Genomic DNA, 25,827 nt, shown 5'->3' on the forward strand with positions numbered 1-25,827 from the left:
GCTGCCCAGACATGGAAAAGATTTATAGATTCCGTTTTGCGAGGCTGGCAATGCTGTTTTGCATATCTTGATGATATACTCATCTTTCCAGCGACCCCAGAAGAACACAAACAGCATCTGGTTGAGGTATTTAAACTCCTTGACGAATACGGAGTAGTGTTGAACACCTCAGAGTGTGTTTTTGGCCAAACAGAGGTTACCATTTCAGGCCACCGAATTTCATCAAAGGGATGACTGCCATTACCGGAGAAAGTAGAGGCCATATTGAGTATTCCACAGCCAGAAACTGCTAAAGAACTGCCACGGTTCTTGGGAGTCCTTAGTTTCTACCTCATGCGGCAGAACTCCAAGACCCTCTTACCGCAGCTTTAGCTGGTCCTAAAGTTAAGGGGACCGCACCCTGCCTATCTAACCCATGTTAATTTAGGCAAGCCTTTGATCCATTTCTGAAAACACTATTTGATGCAGGACCTTGATATTTTTCTGTATATTACTTGATGCTAATAGAGTCAACTGTACTAAAATCTAGTTTATCCATTTTATAGTGTTTAAGAAATTTTTTTTCAAATTTATTAAGAAAAAATATTGAATTTTTTCGGCAGAAAATATTTTTTTTTGTGCACTTCCTATTGGGGGATATTAATGAATGTAATACTAGAGGTGGATTTTTATGTTATGCAGAGTCTCTGAAAATTTCATTCATTTATCTATTATAGTGTCTGATATAATGGGGCATATGTACTGAAAATTTTAGTTTGTGGGAAATTGACTTTAAAGAAAAAACTTGTGAAATTTGTCACTTACAGTTTATTAAAACTGTCCTGCTGCATATGATGGCCCTTCTTTGGCCTCTAGCATGTCTTCCAGCTTCTTTCTCACCTTCCTGGATGTTTGTCTTGCTTCCTTGGCCATATTAGATGCAGACCTGTCTGCATTGGCTATCCTCATTTTATCGCAATGTTGCAGCCCAGTGATCATATTTTCACCAGGATTAATTCCCAGCTTTTTCAGTACCCAACACTTTCCAATATTACCACAATTGAATGTAATAACAGCTTCATGAACTCCTAGTTTCATGGTATGCATGCCTACAAATACAGTTTTAGGAAGGCGGTTCCAAATTATGTTGTTGAAACATTCATTTGGGTTCTGTGCCTGCCCATGCAGACATTTCCTTAGAATGTCAGGATGAACCAAGTCTCTGAAAATAGGTTTAATTGCTGTAATAACAGTAGCAGGAAGAGAATGCTGGAGAGATTAAGATTCTCCAGTTGCCTGAGCCCTATTGTATTTGCACCACGAATTTTCTTCTGATGACACAATCCATGACATTGCTTATCATCAGTAGAGGACTTTTGGAAGAATATGGCCCAAACATCTCTCTTCATTGCCTCCAGATTTTCTTTATTTCTCCTAATTGCCTGCCCATAGCATACCTGCAAGTTTTCTGTAACAACTACTCGCAATCACACTTGCAGCGTGTTTGAAAGCGAGTTGTTTACAAACAGCAGAAACAAAAGAATACCGACCATTGCATTCCAAGGACAGCCAACACAACCGGGCGTAAAAAATAAATCTGTAACGTGCAATTTAGGGGATATAAAGATCTAAAATACATGCAGAAAAGTGGGCGTGGCACATAAACACACGTGGTAGGAAAATGCTCTTTAAATGCTCGAAAAAAAAATTCTTCAGCAAAACCCTTTACAGAGTACTTAAATAAAACCTTAATCTATCGAAATATAATGAAAACCGAAAATCGATTTTTTTCGACCTGAACCACGGTGTGGTCCCCTTAAAGGCAAAACGACGGTGTTGTGGACAGAGTCGATGAAAAACGCGTTCGAAGCGGCCAAGAAAAGTATAGCAGACGCAGCATTTCTTGCACATCCGGCTTTGGAATCACCTCTCGCGCTGGTAATAGACGATAGCCAGACGGCAATCGGTGCTGCTTTGCAACAATATGTAGAAGGAGCCTGGCAGCCTCTCTCACTCTTTTCACGAAAGCTATTTTCTGCGCAGCAACAATGAAGCGCATACGACCCCAAATTGTTGGCGATTTATAAGTCCATTAAATATTTCCGTACACAGTTGGAAGCTAGAGTTTTAGTCATTGTCACAGACCATAAACACCTCACATATGCCTTTCGGCAAAATATGACAATATAATCAACTGGAGTTCATCGCACAATTCACTACTGATGTACAGCATATACCGGGAATCGAGAGTGTCGTTGCAGACTGTCTACGCCGGGTGAGCAGTATCACGAAGACTGCAGATTTCGCACAGCTAGCCCAAGCACAGGAGTCTGATCTGGAACATTGAGATTGTTTACGTGATGCCACGTCTGGACTTCAACCAATCGACATTCCAGCTACAAATCCAAAACTATATTGTGAGGTTTCAACTGGGAAAACTCGTCCGTTCGTTCCTACGGCGATACGCAAGCAAGCTTTCGAAAGTCTACATAATTTAATGTCACCCCGGCGTGAAGGTAACAATTATACTAACAGCTAGCCGTTTTGTGTGCCTGGAATTTCAAAGACTGTCGCACATGGGCTCGCGCATGCGTACAGTGCCAGAGCAGCAAGATTTCACGCCACGTCTCTGCACCGGTGGGCAAATTTCCACACACAACAGCACGGTTTGTCCAATACATATTGATGTAGTAGGTCCGCTGCCCTCTTCAGAAGGACAACATTACCTACTGACAGTAATATACCGATTGACGCGCTGGCCAGAAGCTATTTCGGTAGATAACATTTCTACTGAGACGCTAGCCACTGCACTTGTGTCACACCGGATCGCCCGTTTTGGTTGTTCTCTTCATATAACCACGGACAGAGGACGGCAGTTCGAATCTGACGTATTTGCCCAACTAAGTAAATTTTGCGGCGCATTGCATCACACAACAACAAGTTACCATCCTGTCAGGAACGGCATGTTTGAACGCTAACACCGATCGCTTAAAGCCGCCTTAATGTGCCACGAATCACAATGGACCTCCGCCTTAACACTGGTTTTACTCGGCCTACGTATTATCTACCATCTGGTGAGCAAGATGTATGAGACAGGCGAAAAACCCTCAGACTTCAAGAAAAATACAATAATTCCAATCCCAAAGAAAGCAGGTATTGGCAGATGTGAAAATCACCGAACTATCAGTTTAATAAGCCACGGCTGCAAAATACTAACACGAATTCTTTACAGACGAATGGAAAAACTGGTAGAAGCCGACCTCAGGGAAGATCAGTTTGGATTCCGTAGGAATGTTGGAACACTTGAGGCAATACTGACCCTACAACTTATCTTAGAAAATATATTAAGGAAAGGCAAACCTATGTTTCTCGCAGTTGTAGAAAGCTTTCGACAATGTTGACTGGAATACTCTCTATCAAATTCTGAAGGTGGCAGGGGTAAAATACAGGGAGTGAAAGGCTATTTGCAATTTGTACAGAAACCAGATGGCAGTTATAAGAGTCGAGGGGCATGAAAGGGAAGCAGTGGTTGGGAAGGGAGTGAGACAGGGCTGTAGCCTATCCCCGATGTTATTCAATCTGTATATTGAGCAAGCAGTAAAGGAAACAAAAGAAAAATTCGGAGTAGGAATTAAAATCTATGGAGAAGAAATAAAAACTTTTAAGTTCGCCGACGACATTGTAATTCTGTCAGAGACAGCAAAGGGCCTGGAAGAGCAGTTGAACGGAATGAACAGTGTCTTGAAAGGAGGATATAAGATGAACATCAACAAAAGCAAAACGAGGATAATGGAATGTAGTCGAATTAAATCGGGTGATGCTGCCGGAATTGGATTATGAAATGAAACACTTAAAGTAATAAGGGAGTTTTGCTGTTTGAGGAGCAAAATAACTAATGATGGTCGAAGTAGAGAGGATATAAAATGTAGACTGGCAATGGCAAGGAAAGCGTTTCTGAAGAAGAGAAACTTGTTAACATCGACTATAGATTTAAGTGTCAGGAAGTCATTTCTGAAAGTATTTGTATGGAGTGTAGCCATGTATGGAAGTGAAACGTGGATGATAAATAGTTTAGACAAGAAGAGAATAGAAGCTTTCGAGATGTGGTGCTACAGAAGAATGCTGAAGATAGATGGGTAGATCACATAACTAATGAGGAGGTATTGAATAGAATTGGGGAGAAGAGGAGCTTGTGGCACAACTTGACTAAAGAAGGGATCGGTTGGTAGGACATGTTCTGAGACATCGAGGGATCACCAATTTAGTATTGGAGGGCAGCGTGGAGGGTAAAAATCGTAGAGGGAGACCAAGAGATGAATACACTAGACAGATTCAGAAGGATGTAGGTTGCAGGAGGTAATGGGAGATGAAGAAGCTTGCACAGGATAGACTAGCATGGAGAGTTGCATCAAACCAGTCTCTGGACTGAAGACCACAACAACAACAACAACAACAACGTAACATGTATAAACTGGGTCTAGAGACCTCACCGGCAGAACTAGTACGTGGAGAAGTCCTGCGGCTTCCCTTGAGTTCGTGGACCCACTCGCAATTTCGTTGGACGATGTTACTGCACCAGTATTTGTTGCTCATCTCAGAGAAAGGCTGACGCAGATCCGACCGCGTCAAGCATCGCGCCACGGTAAAATCGAAACATTCGTACCCCGAGAGTTACGATCCTGTACAAACGTAACGTTGCGAGTAGAGGGCGTCAAACCGTCACTCACACCGCCGTATACTGGTCCGCATCGTGTCGTCATTAGAGGTGACAAAACATTTGATATCATCGTCAACAGCAAGATGAATACTGTTTCCTTTGATAGAGTGAAACCAGCGTTCGTCCTACTAGACTCTTCACATTCACATCTGCAATGCAATCATGCGAAACCTCCGCCCGCCACCCAGAAACCCCCACCGGCACCATCAGCGGCTCCAATTGAACGGCAAACGCGCTCCGGACGACGGGTACACTTCCCGGCAGGCTTCAGGGACGTCACTTCTGGCATCATCCAAGCACGGCGCTTCGCTTTCCCGAAGGGGAGCTGGTGAAGCAAGGTCGGGCATCAGCCGAAACAGACGTCAGTAAATCAGCTGATCGGCCGGCCCATGTCAACAGGGTTCGCACGATGACCGCCAGGAGCGCGCGCTCCACGAATTTAATAATTTGCTTTGACTTTTTTAGTATTCCTGTTACTGTCACTGTTTTCCTCTCTTAGCTACCAAAAAACTGGTAATATTATATTTGTTGCATTGGAAATGCTTCATACTGTTTCCCTGCTGTTATGTGAGCTTAAAATAAACTTCTTGTCTAAAAAAAGCGTTGAACAGATTTATACGTCACACGTATCTTATTCTCGCTGCGAACAAGAACTCGATAACGAGATCGCAAGTAGAGATGGCTCGAACTTGTTCATTCCCGTGAACTACTTCATTCATTTCACTCTTTGCCGTGAAGCGTTCAAATGAAGTAGTTCATTCATTCATGAAGTACGGAAGCCTGGCGAAGTGCCCAGTTCGCCGCTCAGCCGCGGCTACGCTCGCTTGGCCTCGCTCGTACAATAAAGCTTCGTAATACTTCATAATTTTACCAACAGATGGCCGAACTATGCAGTAACGTACACGCAACGTTTTACGCTCTTACAGCGTCTGTGTTAAATTGAGCATGATCGAAGGGGACAAAGGAAAGATAAGCAGAGAAGCCTGTCACGTATAATGAAAGTATTACATTTACTCTTGCTCGACATTTTCTCGTGAAGCGCCCAAAAAAGTCGTTATCTGCCAAATGAAACATTATTTGTTGTATTCATGGACTGAAAACTAGGGCTACCAACGAAATGCGGTCCAATTTTATGTTCCTTTTAAAATTTAATCCAAAGTAGAATGAGTATGTTTACCACTGTCACAAAGTCTATATACCTACGTTAAGTAATTATTCAGAAGGTTTCCTGTAGATTTTATTTTTGTTGAGAATAATAACCCTCCAGATTCGAAACGTAAACTGTGACCTGTAGTCATTGGTACGATTTCATGTAAAATCCCTCTTTCAGTGTTATTGGCAAACCTTTTATTTTCATGTTGGCTGTGCGTGCTCACACAGCCAGCCTCTTCGTTTGTATCTTTAATATTCATTTGTCTGCATGCGCTGCCAACGGTAGGCTACCTGCAGACGCGACGTTTAACTGCACATAGTCACGGGTAATGATGTCAGCTGACGCTGTCTTTCCCCTCGTCCCTCACCTCCCCAACCCATCGTAAACCTGTCGTTCCCCACAAACACCGCGCGATTCGTCGACAGGCAGTTGAGGGAGGACTGAAGTGAAGGGAGGATGAGTGAGGTAGCGCCGATGTAGTGGGAGACGGAAAGGGGAACAGAGTGAGTGAACTGGAAAAAAGTGTGGAGTGTGCTATCTGTGAAGAGTTTGAAGTACCAGTTCATTGAAATTGAGTGGTTAGTTCACACTTCACTGGAGTGAAGCGTTCATTTGAACGACTCATTCACGAGCTACCCCACACTAATCGCAAGTACAACACACACAACTTCGGACAAGCTGCTCCTTCATCGGAAAAAAAATTAAAATTTAAGTTTGAGGTAAGGTATTATGGGACCAAGCTGCTGAGTTCATCGGTCCCTAAGCCTACACATTACGGTAATTAATCTAAATTAAACTAACTTACGCTATGGTCAACACACACACCATGCTCGAGGGAGGACTCGAACCTCCGAGGGGGGGATCCTTCAATGGAATCCGTGCTTTGAAGCTGACGAACAGCAATGTTTCCAAAATTGTACTGCTTTCAGCGTTGCATCCTTTGAGCTGTGAAGCTGTTGTTGACATGTGTGGAAGCAATTACGCTGTTGGGGAGTGGTTAGTGAGCGCGCGCGCTCGCGCGTGCGTGCGTGCGTGCGTGCGTGCGTGCGTGTGTGTGTGTGTGTGTGTGTGTGTGTGTGTGTGTGTGCACGACCGTCAACAGGTGGGCAACCTGTGACAGACTGTATGTATTTATTTAGCATCCTTGTGTCCTACCATTATAAAATAATATGGGATTTGACATAGATGGTCCTACACTGATAATAGGACATGAAAGATATACAACTATAAGTTGACTAATAAAATATTCTTATGCATCACATGAAACCGTTTACATAATAACAGTCTCAATACACGTAATTAAAATAATAAATGAATATAATTAATGCCGATGATTCAAGTATTCTTTGACACTATAAAAACTCTTTTTTGATATTCTTTTAAATTCCTTTGGTGGTTCAATAAACAGAATTTTAGGCACCTTTTTGACATATATCTTTTGTGTGAATTCCTCTATGAAAATCGTGTCTGTTTCCCGTTTCGTAGTTGTGGACTTGCTTGTTTAACACAGAATGTTCCTGGTGTGCCTTCAGAAAAAATATACTTTCATAAATATGTTAGGGTCATGATTTTTTTGCTTCTTGAAAATTTTTTATATGACTCTGTATGTGTCATACCTTTTACTGTTCTTATTGCACTCTTTTGGAGCATAAATATATGTACCGTCAGACTAGTATTCGCCAAAATATGTCATATCTTAACATGTTATTTATGATTGCAAAGTACTGACGTAAGACTGAATACTACAGTAAATTTTGTAGCATTCTAAGAACATAACGATACCGACTTAATTTTTTTGTTTAATATTTCTGCGTGTTTCTCCCACATTAAATTTTCATCTACTCATATTCCTAAACATTTAGTGTGGGTGGTTTGCTCTACCCTACACCACCTAAGTTCTACTGTTAGGTTGGTTCCCAGTTTATTTTATGTCTGAAGTTTATGCAAACTGTTTTTTGTCATTCACAGTTAATTTGTTATCCCTAAACCATATTCTGCAGCTGCTGTGACTCTCTCCGGTAGATCAGCTTCATTCGCAGCTTCACAAACAAACTGGTATCATTAGCAAACACTGTGTCTGCTGCTCGGGGGAAGAAAGACATAAGAGACTGAAGCAATTCACTCACCTTATTACAGTCGTTGCACTTAACGCCTTGTGTCATTTCAGAAGACGCAAATTCGCGACTTTTCTGGCTACACTAAACGTCTCTAGTCGCTACTATCGAGTTTCTTTTGTTTGGCCCATAGAAGACAAGCAGCTGCATGTGACGCCTTTTACGAGGTGTTTGACTCCGTAGGTCTTTTAGTTCCTTTCGGAATGTTCATTCGGAAACTGGCTGAGATGGACCTACATTTCCTGACATCTGCAATTCCTCTCTGGTATGAAGTCGATATTCATTGACAAAGCGTGACAATCGTCTCTCGTCCCTCTTGCTTTGGGTTTCTTTGTGACCACTTTTCGTATGCCTTGTTACTTGGCTGCAAGAGGTAAACCATTCCCTGTAGGCACGTTGAACAGTTTGATACGCAAAGAAATCATGCACCTTCATCCAGTACATGGTCATCAGTATGTCTAAACACTATAGCTCTCTTCCGCCATTCTCTCACGTCTCAATGTAGACCTATCTTTTTTTATTTTTTATTTCTTATTTTAGTCGTCAGTTTTCTGAGTGGTTTGATGCGGCCCTGCGCTAATCCCTCTCTGTGCCAACCTCTCCATCTCAGGGTAGCACTTGCAAATTACGTCCTCAATTATTTGCTGGATATATTCCAATCTCTGTCGTCCTCTACTGTTTCTGCACTTTACAGCTCCCTCTAGTCCCCTGGAAGTCATTACCTGATGACTTAACAAATGTCCTACCATCCCGTCCCTTCTCGTTGTCAGCGTTTTCCACAAATTCCTTTCATATCCTGTACTGCGCAGAATCTCCTCATTCCTTACCTCATAAGTCCACCTAATTTTCAACATTCGTCTATAGCACCACATCTCAAATCCTTCGAGTGTCTTCTGTTCCGGTTTTCCCACAGTCCATGTTTCATTACTATACAACGTTGTTCTCTAAACGTACATTCTCAGGAATTTCTTCCTCAAATTTAGGCCTATGTTTGATACTACTAGATTTCTCTTGGCCAGGAATGCCCTTTTTGTCTGTGCTAGTATGCTTTTGATGTCCTGCTTGCTTCGTTCGTTATTGGTTATTTTTCTGCCTACGTGGTAGAATTTCTTAACTTCATCACTTTCGTGACCATCAATACTGACGTTAAGTTTATCGCTGTTCTCATTTCTGATATTTCTCATTACTTTCGTCTTTCTTCGACTTAATCCATTTTCTGTACTCATTAGACTGTTCACTCCATTTAGGAGATCATGTAATTCTTCTTTGCTTTCACTCAAGATAGCAATGTCATCAGCGAAGCCGGCCGGTGTGGCCGTGCGGTTCTAGGCGCTTCAGTCTGGAACCGCGTGACCGCTACGGTCGCAGGTTCGAATCCTGCCTCGGGCATGGATGTGTGTGATGTCCTTAGGTTAGTTAGGTTTAAGTAGTTCTAAGTTCTAGGGGACTGATGACCTCAGAAGTGAAGTCCCATAGTGCTCAGAGCCATTTGAACCATTTTTTGTCATCAGCGAACCGTATCATTGATATCTTTTCGCCTTGAATTTTAGTTACACTCCTGAACCTTTCTTTTATTTCCATCATTGCTTCTTCGTTGTGCAGATTGAACAGTAGGAGCGAAAGACAATATCCCTGTCTTACACTCTTTTTAATCCGAGCACTTCGTTCTTGGTCGTCCACTCTTATTATTCCCTCTTGGCTCTTGTACATAATGTATACTACCCGTCTCTCCCTATAGCTTACCTCTACTTTCCTCAGAATTTCGAACATCTTGCACCATTTTACATTGTCGAACGCTTTTTCCAGGTCGACAAATCCAATGAACGTGTCTTGATTTCTCTTAGTTTTGCTTCCATTATCAATCGCTTCGTCAGAATTGCTTGTCTGGTACCTTTACCTTTCTTAAAGCCAAAGTGATCGTCATCTAACACATCCTCAATTTTTTTTTCGATTCTTTTGCGTTGTAACCTCCCCACCGCAATTTTATAGGAAAATACAATACTCAATAGAAATGGGAACCAAGTGTAACCTCCCTACAAAAATTTTAAAAGAAAAGGACGATACTAATTAGAAATGCTGATGGACATGGCTCTATGCGTAACCTGCCCACAATGAAATGTACTGACAATGGCAACAAAAATGTGAAATACGCAATCTGACTCAAATATAAATTCCTCATGAAAAATTAAAGTCCATTCAGTGATAAGGAAATTCAATTAAACCGAAATATCGGTCTTTGGCCCTGTGTAAAACAATCAGAATTAAAGTCTTACCTCAGAATAAATGGATGTCACATATCTGCTCTTGTTGTTGCGCACCGCTTGGAAGAACTGCATTGCAAATAATAATATTCTCTTTTTTTGTGATTTTAGTGGAATTTTTCTTCAAAAGAAGTGGAATGAAATGGGAAGTGCAACGAAATCTTGAGTTCAATAAAAAATTAAATTTTTGAGAAAATGCTTTTGAAATAAAAAAATTATTATTGGGAGACTTGTTGGAGAATAATTACAATAAATAAAATTTTTCATTATCTAATGATTATATTAATTAACAGTATACCTTATTCCTCATCTTGACCATTGTTGCCGACCGCCTACATCACACAACCGCACTGGGCTGCTACTACTGACCGACCGCTCTGCATGACGACTACAGACTGAGTACTGCTCTCAACTAGACAGAGCTACAGACTCGCAACGACTGAACTGACAGACTCGCAACGACAGACTGACTGCTACTCTGCATAGCGACAACTAACTCGCAAAGACTACTACTGACTGAGAACCGCTCGCAACACTCGCGCGGTCAAGCGCATACTCTCTGGTCACAGATGCTACAATGCCTCGCCATCGCTGCTGCGTTACATACGTGTTTCATAACCCTCCACTCGGGGGGCAAAAATTTGGCAGCGATGGTGAGTCATTTGGACTTGCCAAGCGCGGCAAAATTTTTCTTCAATTAACAAAATCCTACAACTTACAGAATATTTAAATGTTGTGCACACGCACTAAGTACAAAATATATCAGACAAGGACAAAATGTGAATACTAAACATAGTAGCAAATCAGAAAAAAGTATATACAAACTTTTTGACAGATAAAGTGCACAGGCACTGAAAAAATTCTTTAGCATATGCAGAACAAATGAACAGACTGGCAAGAATAATTAGATGTAGTACATAAAGTAAATGTTGTGCACACGCACTAAGTACAAAATATATCAGACAAAGACAAAATGTGAGTACAAAACATAGTAGCAAATCAGAAAAGTATATACAAATTATTTGACAGATAAAGTGCACAGGCACTGAAAAAATTCTTTAGCATATGCAGAACAAATAAACAGACTGGCAAGAATAATTAGATGTAGTACATAAAGTAAATGTTGTGCACACGCACTAAGTACAAAATATATCAGACAAAGACAAAATGTGAGTACAAAACATAGTAGCAAATCAGAAAAGTATATACAAATTATTTGACAGATAACAAAGTGCACAGGCACTGAAAAAATTCTTTAGCATATTCAGAACAAATAAACAGACTGGCAAGAATAATTAGATGTAGTACATAAAGTAAATGTTGTGCACACGCACTAAGTACAAAATATATCAGACAAAGACAAAATGTGAGTACAAAACATAGTAGCAAATCAGAAAAGTATATACAAATTATTTGACAGATAACAAAGTGCACAGGCACTGAAAAAATTCTTTAGCATATTCAGAACAAATAAACAGACTGGCAAAAAATATTATGTTGACAAGTGTACATGCACTGAAAAATGTCTTTAGCATTTTCACAACAAATAAACATAATGGCAAAAAAAAATTCATGTCCAAAGTGCACATGCACTGAAAAATGTCTTTAGTATTTTCACAACAAATAAACATAATGGCAAACATCATGTCGACCAGTGACATAAGTGTACTCACACTGGAGTTTAGCGAATCGAAAAATGTATAACCTATGAACGTAAATGATGTTACCAAAAAAAATTTTTTCTTTATGTGACAAGAATCAGGATAGGAAAGGGAAGGATTGCATCATGGTTGTAGCACTTTAGATTGCACACAGCTGCTCTGAAAGTCCATATCTTTCCACAGTAGTACAACACCAAGTGACACAACTTGAAGTTCTTTTCCCATCAGAATTTATCAGTGTAGCCAAGACACTGAACTGTCGTAGTAATGTTCCATGTTTTCATTTTGGCAGTACATTAGGTACACCAAACAGTGGGACCATAATAATGTCTTCATCGCTCATGGTGGTGGACAGCATGTCGTGTCAACACCACACTCTTACAAGGCACACCAACGTAGAATTAGTGCAAAACCAAATATAGTGCTCCATGATCACTGGGATAAACAGGACAAATGGACATTGCAGTAATTCAGGGTAGTCAGCTTATGAGGTGAAGGACATCAAGTCACATAATATTGACAATTACAGTCTTCATTGATAGTTCGTGGCATTCATAGCCCAGTTATTGAACATTTCTGTACCAAGTATGTAGTATTACAGAAAAATGTTCATTAATTGTTTTACATAGAATCAGTAGCCTTCTTTTCCTGGTTACAAAATATTATGAAATAATCGCATTCTTTTCAGTTACAGAGTATAATTAAGAATCATTAACCTTCTCCTAATTACAGTTAATTAATCATTTGTCATTCCAATCTATTAAGAATCATTAGTCTTTTCCTAATTACAAAGCATTATGAAACAGTCACATTTATTTCCAATTACAAAGTATGAACATTGAAAACAAGAGTTAATTAATGGCATAATTAATAACAATTTCGTTGATTGACATTAATTATTGGCACTCAGTGGCCATCAAGTATTGAATAGAATAAAACATAGTTCATCATTCAGTATTATTCAGATCATTACAAAGTCATTATTAAAAATCAGTTAATTACAGTCAAATCATTAGTAATCACAGGCATTACAATAAACAGTGGCAGTTATTAGCTAGTGACAAAGCATTATTTTGAATATAGTCTCAGTAAGAGGTCATTACTCGAGTGACATGCTATTCAGAGTTGATCAGTATTATTCAGAATTATCATAAACTAGTGACATTATGTGGGACTGGTAATACATTTTTTTGGTAGCAATGCATTGCGTTGGGATCGATAATTAATTGCTGAGGCATAATACTTTTTGCTTTTGACCTATTGCTGCAAATGAGGATAGGTAACGTCATTCGTCATGAGTCAGCTGTAGCAAGATTATGTAACAAGGCAGTACATGTGATCACATTTATAAATGATAAACACAAATGGGTAAAAAATATAAAAATGCAAGTACTAGAACAGGTATAATAAGTAACAGGTTTAGTAAGTGTCATGAAAAACTTCTCCTGGAAAAAATACAAAAACGGATTATTGACCTGAAAGAAGAAACGCACACTATGCTGAAAAGTAGTGAACTTCGAATTAACAAGTAGTGAAATGTGTATAAAATGTGTTCCATAGCTGTCCTTTCCAAAACTTTCCGTCATCCTACTATGCAATGTAACACCTGCTGTCAAAGCAAACCGCAACAAATACTTAAATAACTACGTGGCATAAAGAAAAAAAAAACTTCATTATCCATATCATCATAACTTCACCATTATCATCACCTGTAAAGAAAAACTTCATTATTCATAATACCATATCCTTCATCATTATTCATCAGTGTTCATTATCATCTGCAAAAAATCACTTCATTACTCATTTCATAACTATTCCTTATCTCTAGCATATTTCATCACTAAAACTAAGGTGTGTAGTTCAGTCTGACAGCCTGCATCAATTACCTTGTATTCTGAAAGAAAAAATTAGTTAAGACTGCTATTCTTCGATGAGTATAGTATATTCTTGTTAATGTTTGTTAATCCTGATCCATTTACTCTTCCTCATAAAGTTATTGCATCTCCTTTCGTTTATTCCATAGGTGAAATTCCCATTTATGCTAAATTTATTTCTTAGAATCATCATTCCTTTCTGAAATTGATGAACAAAGATTAATGTCTTGCATTTAAATCCTATACCCACTAAATAATGACTGGTTTATGGTGACACAATTAACTATACAGCATAACATGACAGAAAACGTAATATGTCCAAGACATTGACAGTGTTCGGATGCGAAAAAATATACACAGAATAATACAATGCAGTAGCAAAAAAAAAATGTGAAACAGTCACGATGTTGAGATGTCATAAGGCAAAAAAAATGTCAAAGTCGACTGGTGTGTGTTATATCTTAACTATTTCATAGTGCATACAAACAAAACTGGAGTACAGTCATATACACAAAAAAATGGAAAATGTGCACGGTCTGATGTGTAACGACAAGAAAAGCGACCTGCTAACCTTACCTTGCCGGGCACTTGCCAAGAAAAAAAAAATACGATAATCATCAATAAGTAGTCACATAAATATAATTGCAGAAATAGTCGTAAATGTGTAAATTCATCTGGAAAAATATGCACGGTCTGATGTGTGACGACAAGAAAAGCGACCTGCTAACCTTACCTTGCCGGGCACTTGCCAAGAAAAAAAAATACGATAATCATCAATAAGTAGTCAGGTGAATTAATTGCATTAGTAAATGGCATCATAGTGTGTTGAATCATACAGTGGTTTCACTCAATAAACGGTTTAATGTTTGAGATATGGTGATTGCCTTTCGATTTTCTGGTTCTCAAAGTTTCGACGTGTACAACATTGGGGTGAGGGATATTGCGAATCCGATACGGACCTGCGTATAGAAGTTCAAATTTACTGCACTTACCTTTTAATTTGCTGGATAAATAGTGTGTACGTACTAATATCTTCTGTCCAACGTGAAAGTCGCGGCGTGTACAAACCTGTTTTTGCTGTCTTCTCCGGCGCTCTGCGGCACGTTTGATGTTGTTCAGCGCAATGTCAATTATTTCGTGGTGTCGTAGGCGACGATTTTTGGGGAATTCTATTAATTCTTTAATTTTGTTCGGTGGTTCAACGTTTTTCAGTATAACAGTCGGAGATAGCATAGTGGATTCATTTGGAATGGAATTAATTACATCTTGGAATGAGAGTATGTGTGTATCCCAATCAATATGTCTTTTGTGGCAGTATATTCTGCACAGCTTACCAATTTCCTTCATTAATCTTTCACAAGGGTTCGAAGAAGCGTGGTACTTGGATATATAGATCGGAGAAATGTTTCTAGCTCGTAACATGCGTGTCCATACACTACTACGAAATTGAGATCCATTATCAGAAATTACTTTCATTACATGCCCTACATGAAACAGAAAATGTTTTACAAATGCTTTCGAAACAGTTTTAGCAGTAGCTTTGCGTAACGGAGTGAAAGTAACAAATTTTGAAGTGAGTTCAACAGCGACAAAGATGTAGCAAAAACATGGTAGTGAGGTCGGACATGTTCTTTTGTGTTCCGATTCTACTTTGTTACTATCCGTAATAGTTTGCACGTGTCAAAATTAATCATTTGCTGAAAAACATTGTTTGTGTTTTGTGAGTGTCGTAAATTGGTAGTGACAGCAGAAGACAACACAGCTGACGGACAGAAGCATTAGCTCGCGCAGCTGACCAAAGCATGTGAAAAAAAAAGAATACTATGTCTCGTAATGACGACGAAATGAAATTTTCAAATGCAACTTGTTGAATGTACATGACGCTGAAATTTGCTTTGCAGAAGTTGGTTGCGATGTCTTGCTGATTGTTGCCGAGAGAACGCGATAGTGCGTCTGCTATAACATTTTGTGTGCCGGGAATATGAACAATCGTAAAATTAACTTCTTGTAAATATAGTTTCCATCTACTTAATCTGTCGTGAGTAAATTTAGCTGAAAGCAAAAAATTGTATCGCTCTATGGTCTGTGTAGACGGTGGTATGTCTGCCGTAAAGAAAGTGCCTAAATCTCGTGAAAGCCCATACAACACATAATGTTTCAAGTTCTGTGACGGAATAATTTCGTTCAGCAGGTGACAAAATGCGACTTGCAAATGCGATGTTTTTAATTACTGTAGAACCATCTTCTTCAATTTCCTGAAAAATATGTACACCTAAAGCGGTGTTAGAGCTGTCAGTGGCAAAGGAAAAATTTCTGGTGAGATCTGGGTGCGATAAAAGTAGAGCATTCAATAAAGCATGTTTCAAATAACATTCTCGTGAACAAAATTCTGCGTGTCAAAAGTAATGTTTGCGTTACTGTAGTATGCAATCTGTGCTGTATCTGGTTAAATTCTATCGTTCGTCCTGTTATTTACGGGAGGATGCTGTGGCATATCCACTATATGAACTGTTCTGTTATTTCTTACTGACGTGTTACGCTATGGATGACACCTATTGTCTGTTCCATTCATGATTATTTGTTGTTGCTGATGTTGTTGCTACTCATAAGATCGACTGTTATTAAATGTACGCTGAAAATTGTGCTCATCATTCTTTTTACGTCTGTCCTAATAATCATTCCTATACGGTGTATTGCGATAGGAATTGAAATAGAGTGTTGTCTGTACGTAGTTATTTCTTTGCTGCCATGCGTTACTATTTGTTGGCGCTGAGACTATACATGCACGCGGCGAAACATTAAAGTTTGGTTGACCTTGTAGACTGCATTGTTGGTTAGGTATGCTAAGCGGCTGACTTTCATGCTATTGTGGTGAAAAACATCTATTGTTACAAAAATATGGTTCCGACTGCTCAAAATTTTATACATACTGATGATTACGATTTTATCTGTAATTAAAATTACGGCGGTACTGGAGTGCCTACTGAAAATTGTCACATTCGGTAAAAGATTTGTCGTATCCGGTTTTCATTACATACGTTTCTTAATACTAGGTAGAGCAATAGTTAAAGAGCAGTTTGGATAGATATAAAGGATAGTAGAAGAAAAGGCAGCAGTGCAGAAAACTAAAGATGAAACAGCACTACTACAGCTCGGGGCCCTATGCTCGCTACGGCACATATTCATTAAAGCGTAATGAATCCCCTGAGGTCATTTACGCACTGCAAATAAATTTTAGCTTTTGTGTTACAGGCAATAGCGGTAAAATTTCAAAGGCAAATTGTTGTATTCGTGCTAATTCAAATTTCTTCATTACAGGCAATGCTGTTGTAAATACAAAAATAAATTGTCGCATCTGGTTCAAAGCTAGTTTCTCCATTACCGATAATAGCGGTGAATGTACAAAGATAAATTGTCGTATACAGTGCAAATCGTGTATCTGTGTTCTGTCATTATTAAATTCTTTACATTTGCTTACAAATGCAAATTGCTCGAAATCTACGTTCTCGTCACTCAGTTTGATAACACGTTCAGGTTTGTGTGTGAATCTGTTCGTCTGTGTCATTTCGGATTTCAAGTTGCGTAGCTTTTCAGATTTTAAGTCGCGTGGCTTTTCGGATTTTAAGTCGCGTAGTTGCTGTAAATTGCTCACATTATACACGCTGCGTGACTCTGACACATGTTCATAAAGTGGCGTCTGTTGTGTATTATTAACAGAAGTGTTTTTCATTTCTGTTACTTCTTGTTGTAAATTTGATAACTTCCGACGTAACGTGTTGTTAGATGAATCGATTTCATTAATTGTCAGCTGTAAATTTTGAAATTCAGGTGTTTGGATAAAAGAAACCGGTGCAGTATCGTCTGATTTATTGTCATTAGTATTTTCGATAACATCAATACGACTGGCCAATTCATCACATTTTTCAGTCAGTATTTTAACCTGATCATCGGTTTTAGAATCAGACGCATTAATCTGTTTTTGCAACTTGCGCGTAGTTTCGCTCAGTTTTTTAACATCAGCTTTGATAACATCACAATCCTGTGTTAGATCTAACTGTTCGAATCTATCTGTCACTGTTTGAATATTTACTGTGTGTGTATCTGTTTTTGATTTAAGGTCAGAAATTTCATCCCGTAATTCCGCGTTCAATTGTTCTATGGTATTAATTTTGTCGGACACTGTGGTAATATTATTGTCTACATACGTCTTCGCTTTCGCGAATATTTTACGTTTGTCCTCTTGTCTTTGTGCAGTGATTGTTTCCATGACTTGTCGTTTTACTTTGTTTTGATCCTGAATAAATCTGCGGAAACGCGTATCACTGTTCTGTATGTGCTGATTAAAGCGCTCGTTAATCTGAGTGTTCTGCTGTTCGAATTTCGTGTCTATCTTTGCGTCCATAGTGCGCGAAAGTTCTACCGTCATTGCTCTAAACTCGTCCCGTAATTGTGTAGCTTTTTCAGAGCACTGTTTAGCGACTCCGCTAATTTCGTCTCTGAGTGTTTCTGTTGCGGCTGTTTGCATTTCCCTTAATTCTTGCGCAACAGACTTAATTTCTTCGCTATTTTTTTGAGAACAAGCCTCAATTTCCACGCGCAACTGTTCCTTAGTGTCATGGCACTGCGCGGCAACGGCTGTAATTTGTTCACTAAGTTGTTTGACCTGTTCATTGAGTTGTTGTTTGAGATTTTCGTTATCTTGTTTGTTATCTTCCCTTAGTTGTCTGAAATTTTCATCATTTTTATTAAATTTTTTGTCCTGTTCACTAAATTGTTGTTTGATATCTTCACTCTGTTGTTGTAGCAATCTTGTCATAATTCGTACCAAGTCAAAATTAGCGTTTATATTCTCTGTGCTGTTTAGTGGTGGATCTAGAACTCTCTCGCTTTCCGTGACCATTTGGTCATTCTGTAATTTCGAAAAAGGTTTGTCAGTCGGATGTACATTGTCAGACACTGTTCCGGAATTAAATAAATCCGCCCTACTTTGTGTGATCTGTTCATTTTCATTAGACGGATTTGTCTGTACATTACTTGAGTTTTCCGAATCGGGTGTGTTAAGCTCTACAGCGCTCATTACCATAGAGCATTCTGCGTCATCAATTGTCGTCAAGTTAACAGACGAGACAATTGAGTTCGTTTGTTCATCATTAAGGTGAAAGTCATCATTAGTGGTTGGAATGCACTGATTGTTAGTGAACGCAGGATTGTCATCATTACGTTGCGTATCACAATTACTATCGGTCACGTTGTTTAAGTCGGTAATTTCATTCACAATACTTCGCGATACACTATTCACAGTCTTTCGCGGCATTTTTACAATAGTCAAAATTTTTCACAAAGCAAATAAGCACAATGCAGAAGCAACACACAAATACAACAAAGCAGCAAATTGCCGTTGACCTGTAGAAAGAAAGTCACAATATTATTAAAAGCGTTGCGCCAAATCCTAATTATCTAAGCAAATAAGAGCAGATATCTGACTGTCGCTCAAAAGACTCTCAACGAAATACGATCCTGGACTGGGTGTCGCCAAGTGTAACCTCCCCACCGCAATTTTATAGGAAAATACAATACTCAATAGAAATGGGAACCAAGTGTAACCTCCCTACAAAAATTTTAAAAGAAAAGGACGATACTAATTAGAAATGCTGATGGACATGGCTCTATGCGTAACCTGCCCACAATGAAATGTACTGACAATGGCAACAAAAATGTGAAATACGCAATCTGACTCAAATATAAATTCCTCATGAAAAATTAAAGTCCATTCAGTGATAAGGAAATTCAATTAAACCGAAATATCGGTCTTTGGCCCTGTGTAAAACAATCAGAATTAAAGTCTTACCTCAGAATAAATGGATGTCACATATCTGCTCTTGTTGTTGCGCACCGCTTGGAAGAACTGCATTGCAAATAATAATATTCTCTTTTTTTGTGATTTTAGTGGAATTTTTCTTCAAAAGAAGTGGAATGAAATGGGAAGTGCAACGAAATCTTGAGTTCAATAAAAAATTAAATTTTTGAGAAAATGCTTTTGAAATAAAAAAATTATTATTGGGAGACTTGTTGGAGAATAATTACAATAAATAAAATTTTTCATTATCTAATGATTATATTAATTAACAGTATACCTTATTCCTCATCTTGACCATTGTTGCCGACCGCCTACATCACACAACCGCACTGGGCTGCTACTACTGACCGACCGCTCTGCATGACGACTACAGACTGAGTACTGCTCTCAACTAGACAGAGCTACAGACTCGCAACGACTGAACTGACAGACTCGCAACGACAGACTGACTGCTACTCTGCATAGCGACAACTAACTCGCAAAGACTACTACTGACTGAGAACCGCTCGCAACACTCGCGCGGTCAAGCGCATACTCTCTGGTCACAGATGCTACAATGCCTCGCCATCGCTGCTGCGTTACATACGTGTTTCAGCGTATAATTTTTGTAAGTATCTTTGACACATGATCTGTTAAGCTGACTGTGTGATAATTCTCGCACTTCTCAGCTCTTCCAGTCTTCAGAATTGTGTGGTCGATATTTTTTCGAAAGTCAGATGTTATGTTGTCAGACTCATACATTCTACACACAAACGTGAATAGCCGTTTTGTTGCCATTTCCCCCAATGATTTTAGGAATTCTGACGGAGTATTATCTATCCCTTCTGCCTTATTTGATCTTAAGTCCTCCAAAACTCTCTTAAATTCTGATTCTAATACGGAATCCCCTATCTCTTCTGCATCGATTCCTGTTTCTTCTTCTATTATGTCAGACAAATCTTCCCCCTCATAGAGACCTTCAATATACTCTTCCCACGTATCTGCTCTCCCCTTTGCATTTAACCGTGGAGCTCCCGTTGCACTGTTAATATTACCAACATTGCTTTTAATTTCACCAACGGTTGCTTCGACTTTTCAACATGCTGAGTCAGTCCTTCCGACAATCATTTATTTTTGGTTTCTTCACATTTTTCCTGCAGCCATTTCGTCTTAGCTTTCCTGCACGTCCGATTTATTTCATTCCTCAGCGACTCGTATTTCTGAATTTCGCTGAACATTTTTGTACTTTCTTCTTTCGTCGGTCAACTGAAGTATTTCTTCTGTTACCCATGGTTTCTTCGCAGTTACCTTCTTTGTACCTATGTTTTTCTTTCCAACTTCTGTTACTGTCCTTTTTACAGATGTCCATTCCTCTTCAACTGTACTGCCTACTGAGCTATTCCTTATTACTGTACCTATATCCTTGGAGAACCTCAAGCGTATCTCGTCATCCCTTAGTACTCCGGTATCAAAATTCTTTGTGTATTGATTCCTCCTGACTAATCTCTTAAACTTCAAACTACTCTTCATTACTACTACATTGTGGTCTGAGTCTATATCTGCTCCTGGGTACGCCTTACAATCCAGTATCTGATTTCGCAATCTCTGACTGACCATGCTGTAATCTAACTGAAATCTTCCTGTATCACCCGGCCTTTTCCAAGTGCACCACCTCCTCTTCTGATTCTTGAACAGAATATTCGCATCTACTTGCTGAAATTTATTACAGAACATACTTAGTCTTTCTCCTCTCTCATTCCCTGACCCAAGCCCATATTCTCCTGTCACCTTTTCTTCTGCTCCTTTCCCTACAGCTGCATTCCAGTCTCCCATGACTATTAGATTTTCATCTTCCTTTACGTGCCGTATTACCATTTCAATATCCTCATATATTTTCTCTATGTCTTCATTTCCAGCTTGCGATGTGGGCATGTATACATGAACAATCGTTGTCGGTGTTGGTTTGCTGTCGATTCTGATAAGAACAACCCTGTCACTGGACAGTTTACAGTAACACCCCCTCTGCTCTACCTTCCTATTCATAACGAAACCTACTCCCGTTACACCATGTTCTGCTGCTGTTGATATTACCCCATACTAATTTGACCAGGCATCCTTGTATTCTTTCCATTTCACTTCATTGACTCCTATTATGATTAGATTGAGCCTTTGAATTCCTTTTTTCAAATTTTCTATCTTCCCTACCACGTTCAAACCTCTGACATTCCACGCCCCGACTCATAGAACGTTACTCTTCCGTTGATTATTCAGTCTTTTTTTCATGGCCACCTCCCCCTTGGCAGTCCATTCCAGGATATCCGAAAGGGAGCCTATTCCGGAATCTTTTGCCAATGGAGAGATCAGCATGAAACTTTTTCAATTACAGGCCACATGTCTTGACCTATCAGACATCGCAGATTCTATACAACAAACTAACAGGGGCACATTACTTCGCCGCCGTGACATACGCCAGCAGTGGAGGATAACTAGATCTCGTACTAGCTCCACACCAAATACAGCACTCCTCTGCGACCAACGCGTTTAATTTTTTGCTCTCTGCAAGACGTGTTGTTTACAAAAACTACACTGACGAAAAAAATCGCAACAGCAACAAATATTTGTTGTAGAGTATGTTCAAATGTGTGTGAATTCCTAAGGGACCAAACTGCTGAGGTCATCGGTCCCTAGACTTACACACTACTTAAACTGACTTATGCTAAGAACAACACATACACCCATGTCCGAGAGAAGACTCGAACCTCGGGCGGAAGGGGCCGCGCAGTCCGTGACATGGCGCCTAAGAACGCGCGGCTGTTGTAGAGTAATGAAATTTCGGGAATGCATTTGTCTAGGTAACATATTTAACTGATAAACACTACAAGTTCACAATTTAACGTAAGCACGAGATAAGCCATTGTACATGTGAAATGCTCTTGCAGTGGAAGAAAGTTTTTTTTAATAACTTATTAAAGTATTACTAAAGTGTTTTTAAAGTCAGAGCGACATCTATGATAATTAATGTTGACTTCACGGTTACAAATTATAAAAAAATTCACGTGTGTTTCGGGATTTTTGGGAATACGACCCCTACAGGGGTGAAACAGAGGATGAAAATTTTTATGGAAATATTTCATTATGCACACATTTTTGAAACTAAATGTATGAAAATTTGTATTTGGCTTCTCTGTCATAAATTAAGAAAACACCCATTTCACTGTTTTTGGAAATTCAACCCCTAAGTGATTGAAATAGGGGATGAAATGCTTTATGAAATATTTCATTATGAAAGCATTTTAAAGCTAAATCTATGAATATGCCCTTTTGAATTCTCGGTTAGAAATAAAAAAATGTAGGTTTCACTGTTTTTGGAAATTCAACCCCTACGGGGCAAAATAGGGAATAAAAATTTTTGTGCAAATATTTCATGATGCAAACATTTTTGAAGCTAAATGTATGAAAATTTGTATTTGGTTCCATTGTTAGAAAAAAAAACCAAAAACGCATTTCACTGTTTTTGTAAATTCGAACCGTAAGGGGGCTAAATAGGGGAAGAAATGTTTTATGAAATATTTCATTACGACAGCATTTTTAAAGCTAAATCTATGTAAATTTGAATTTTGCTTCTTTGTTAGAAATAAAGTGTGGTGTCACCGCCAGACACCACACTTGCTAGGTGGTAGATTAAATCGGCCGCGGTCCATTTAGTACATGTCGGACCCGCGTGTCGCCACTGTGTGATCGCAGACCTAGCGCCACCACAAGGCAGGTCTCGAGATACGAACAAGCACTCGCCCAGTTGTACGGACGACCTAGCTAGCGACTAGATGTACGAAGCCTTTCTCTCTCATTAGCCGAGAGACAGAATAGCCTTCAGCTAAGTTAATGGCTACGAACTAGCAAGGCGCCATTAGCCTTACAGTGATTGTAATTAAAGTCTCCGCTGTATAGTCAAGAGCGATGTACCACAATGATTGATTAAAGATAAGTATTAATTCCGCTACGTACTTTTCTTCATAGCATTAATTACGTTGCCTGTTCCAGTACCTTGACGCCCGTCGGCGTGTGTGTACGCGTGCCTATCCTACCGGCTACCTCAAGTGGCGTAACAGTCTTGTTACGTCACAACATAAAGAATACAAGTTTCACTGTTTTTGGAAATTCAACCCCAATAGGCTGAAATAGGGGATGAAAATTTTTACAGATGTTTTGTGATATTGAAAAGTTTTTAAAGCTAAATCGATGAAAATTGATTTTTCAGTTCTCCGCCAGATATAAAGAAATACGTGTTAGAGGATGAAAGTTACTGTGGTAATATCACCACAAGAACGAAAATGCATGATTAACCAAAAGCTTGGACTCGAGCTACGAAAATGGCTTTTTGGTCGAACATTGAAGAACCTCACGATGTTGACATGTTATTCTCTCACAAATGTGTTACATGACACACAAAAGTCTTGGTTTGTAGCAGCCAACGCTGGGAAGGTCGTCTTAGTGAAAACTACTACGAAACCCACCCGAAGTCTAATTGAGGAACAGAACATGTTATCAAATGGCACGATCACAAAAACTGCAGTAAGACAGGGAGGTTCATTATCCTGCGTTCTGTTTAACATAGCATTGGAAAATGTTCTAAGAGAGGCGGGTATCGATACAAGGGGAACCATCCCGTACAAATCAGTTCAGCTGCTGGCATACCAAAAGATTATTGAAATTGCAAGAACGCCGTGAGTAACGAAAGAATCCTATAGAAGTATTGAAAGAGCTGCTAAAAATACACTCCTGGAAATGGAAAAAAGAACACATTGACACCGGTGTGTCAGACCCACCATACTTGCTCCGGACACTGCGAGAGGGCTGTACAAGCAATGATCACACGCACGGCACAGCGGACACACCAAGAACCGCGGTGTTGGCCGTCGAATGGCGCTAGCTGCGCAGCATTTGTGCACCGCCGCCGTCAGTGTCAGCCAGTTTGCCGTGGCATACGGAGCTCCATCGCAGTCTTTAACACTGGTAGCATGCCGCGACAGCGTGGACGTGAACCGTATGTGCAGTTGACGGACTTTGAGCGAGGGCGTATAGTGGGCATGCGGGAGGCCGGGTGGACGTACCGCCGAATTGCTCAACACGTGGGGCGTAAGGTCTCCACAGTACATCGATGTTGTCGCCAGTGGTCGGCGGAAGGTGCACGTGCCCGTCGACCTGGGACCGGACCGCAGCGACGCTCGGATGCACGCCAAGACCGTAGGATCCTACGCAGTGGCGTAGGGGACTGCACCGCCACTTCCCAGCAAATTAGGGACACTGTTGCTCCTGGGGTATCGGCGAGGACCATTCGCAACCGTCTCCATGAAGCTGGGCTACGGTCCCGCACACCGTTAGGCCGTCTTCCGCTCACGCCCCAACATCGTGCAGCCCGCCTCCAGTGGTGTCGCGACAGGCGTGAATGGAGGGACGAATGGAGACGTGTCGTCTTCAGCGATGAGAGTCGCTTCTGCCTTGGTGCCAATGATGGTCGTATGCGTGTTTGGCGCCGTGCAGGTGAGCGCCACAATCAGGACTGCATACGACCGAGGCACAGAGGGCCAACACCCGGCATCATAGTGTGGGGAGCGATCTCCTACACTGGCCGTACACCACTGGTGATCGTCGAGGGGACACTGAATAGTGCACGGTACATCCAAACCGTCATCGAACCCATCGTTCTACCATTCCTAGACCGGCAAGGGAACTTGCTGTTCCAACAGGACAATGCACGTCCGCATGTATCCCGTGCCACCCAACGTGCTCTAGAAGGTGTAAGTCAACTACCCTGGCCAGCAAGATCTCCGGATCTGTCCCCCATTGAGCATGTTTGGGATTGGATGAAGCGTCCTCTCACGCGGTCTGCACGTCCAGCACGAACGCTGGTCCAACTGAGGCGCCAGGTGGAAATGGCATGGCAAGCCGTTTCACAGGACTACATCCAGCATCTCTACGATCGTCTCCATGGGAGAATAGCAGCCTGCATTGCTGCGAAAGGTGGATATACACTGTACTAGTGCCGACATTGTGCATGCTCTGTTGCCTGTGTCTATGTGCCTGTGGTTCTGTCAGTGTGATCATGTGATGTATCTGACCCCAGGAATGTGTCAATAAAGTTTCCCCTTCCTGGGACAATGAATTCACGGTGTTCTTATTTCAATTTCCAGGAGTGTATGAATCTACAGATAAATTAAGGGAAAATGAAGTT

Source organism: Schistocerca piceifrons, chromosome 8 (assembly GCF_021461385.2).
Source record: "Schistocerca piceifrons isolate TAMUIC-IGC-003096 chromosome 8, iqSchPice1.1, whole genome shotgun sequence".
In the NCBI taxonomy this organism is placed as follows: domain Eukaryota; kingdom Metazoa; phylum Arthropoda; class Insecta; order Orthoptera; family Acrididae; genus Schistocerca; species Schistocerca piceifrons.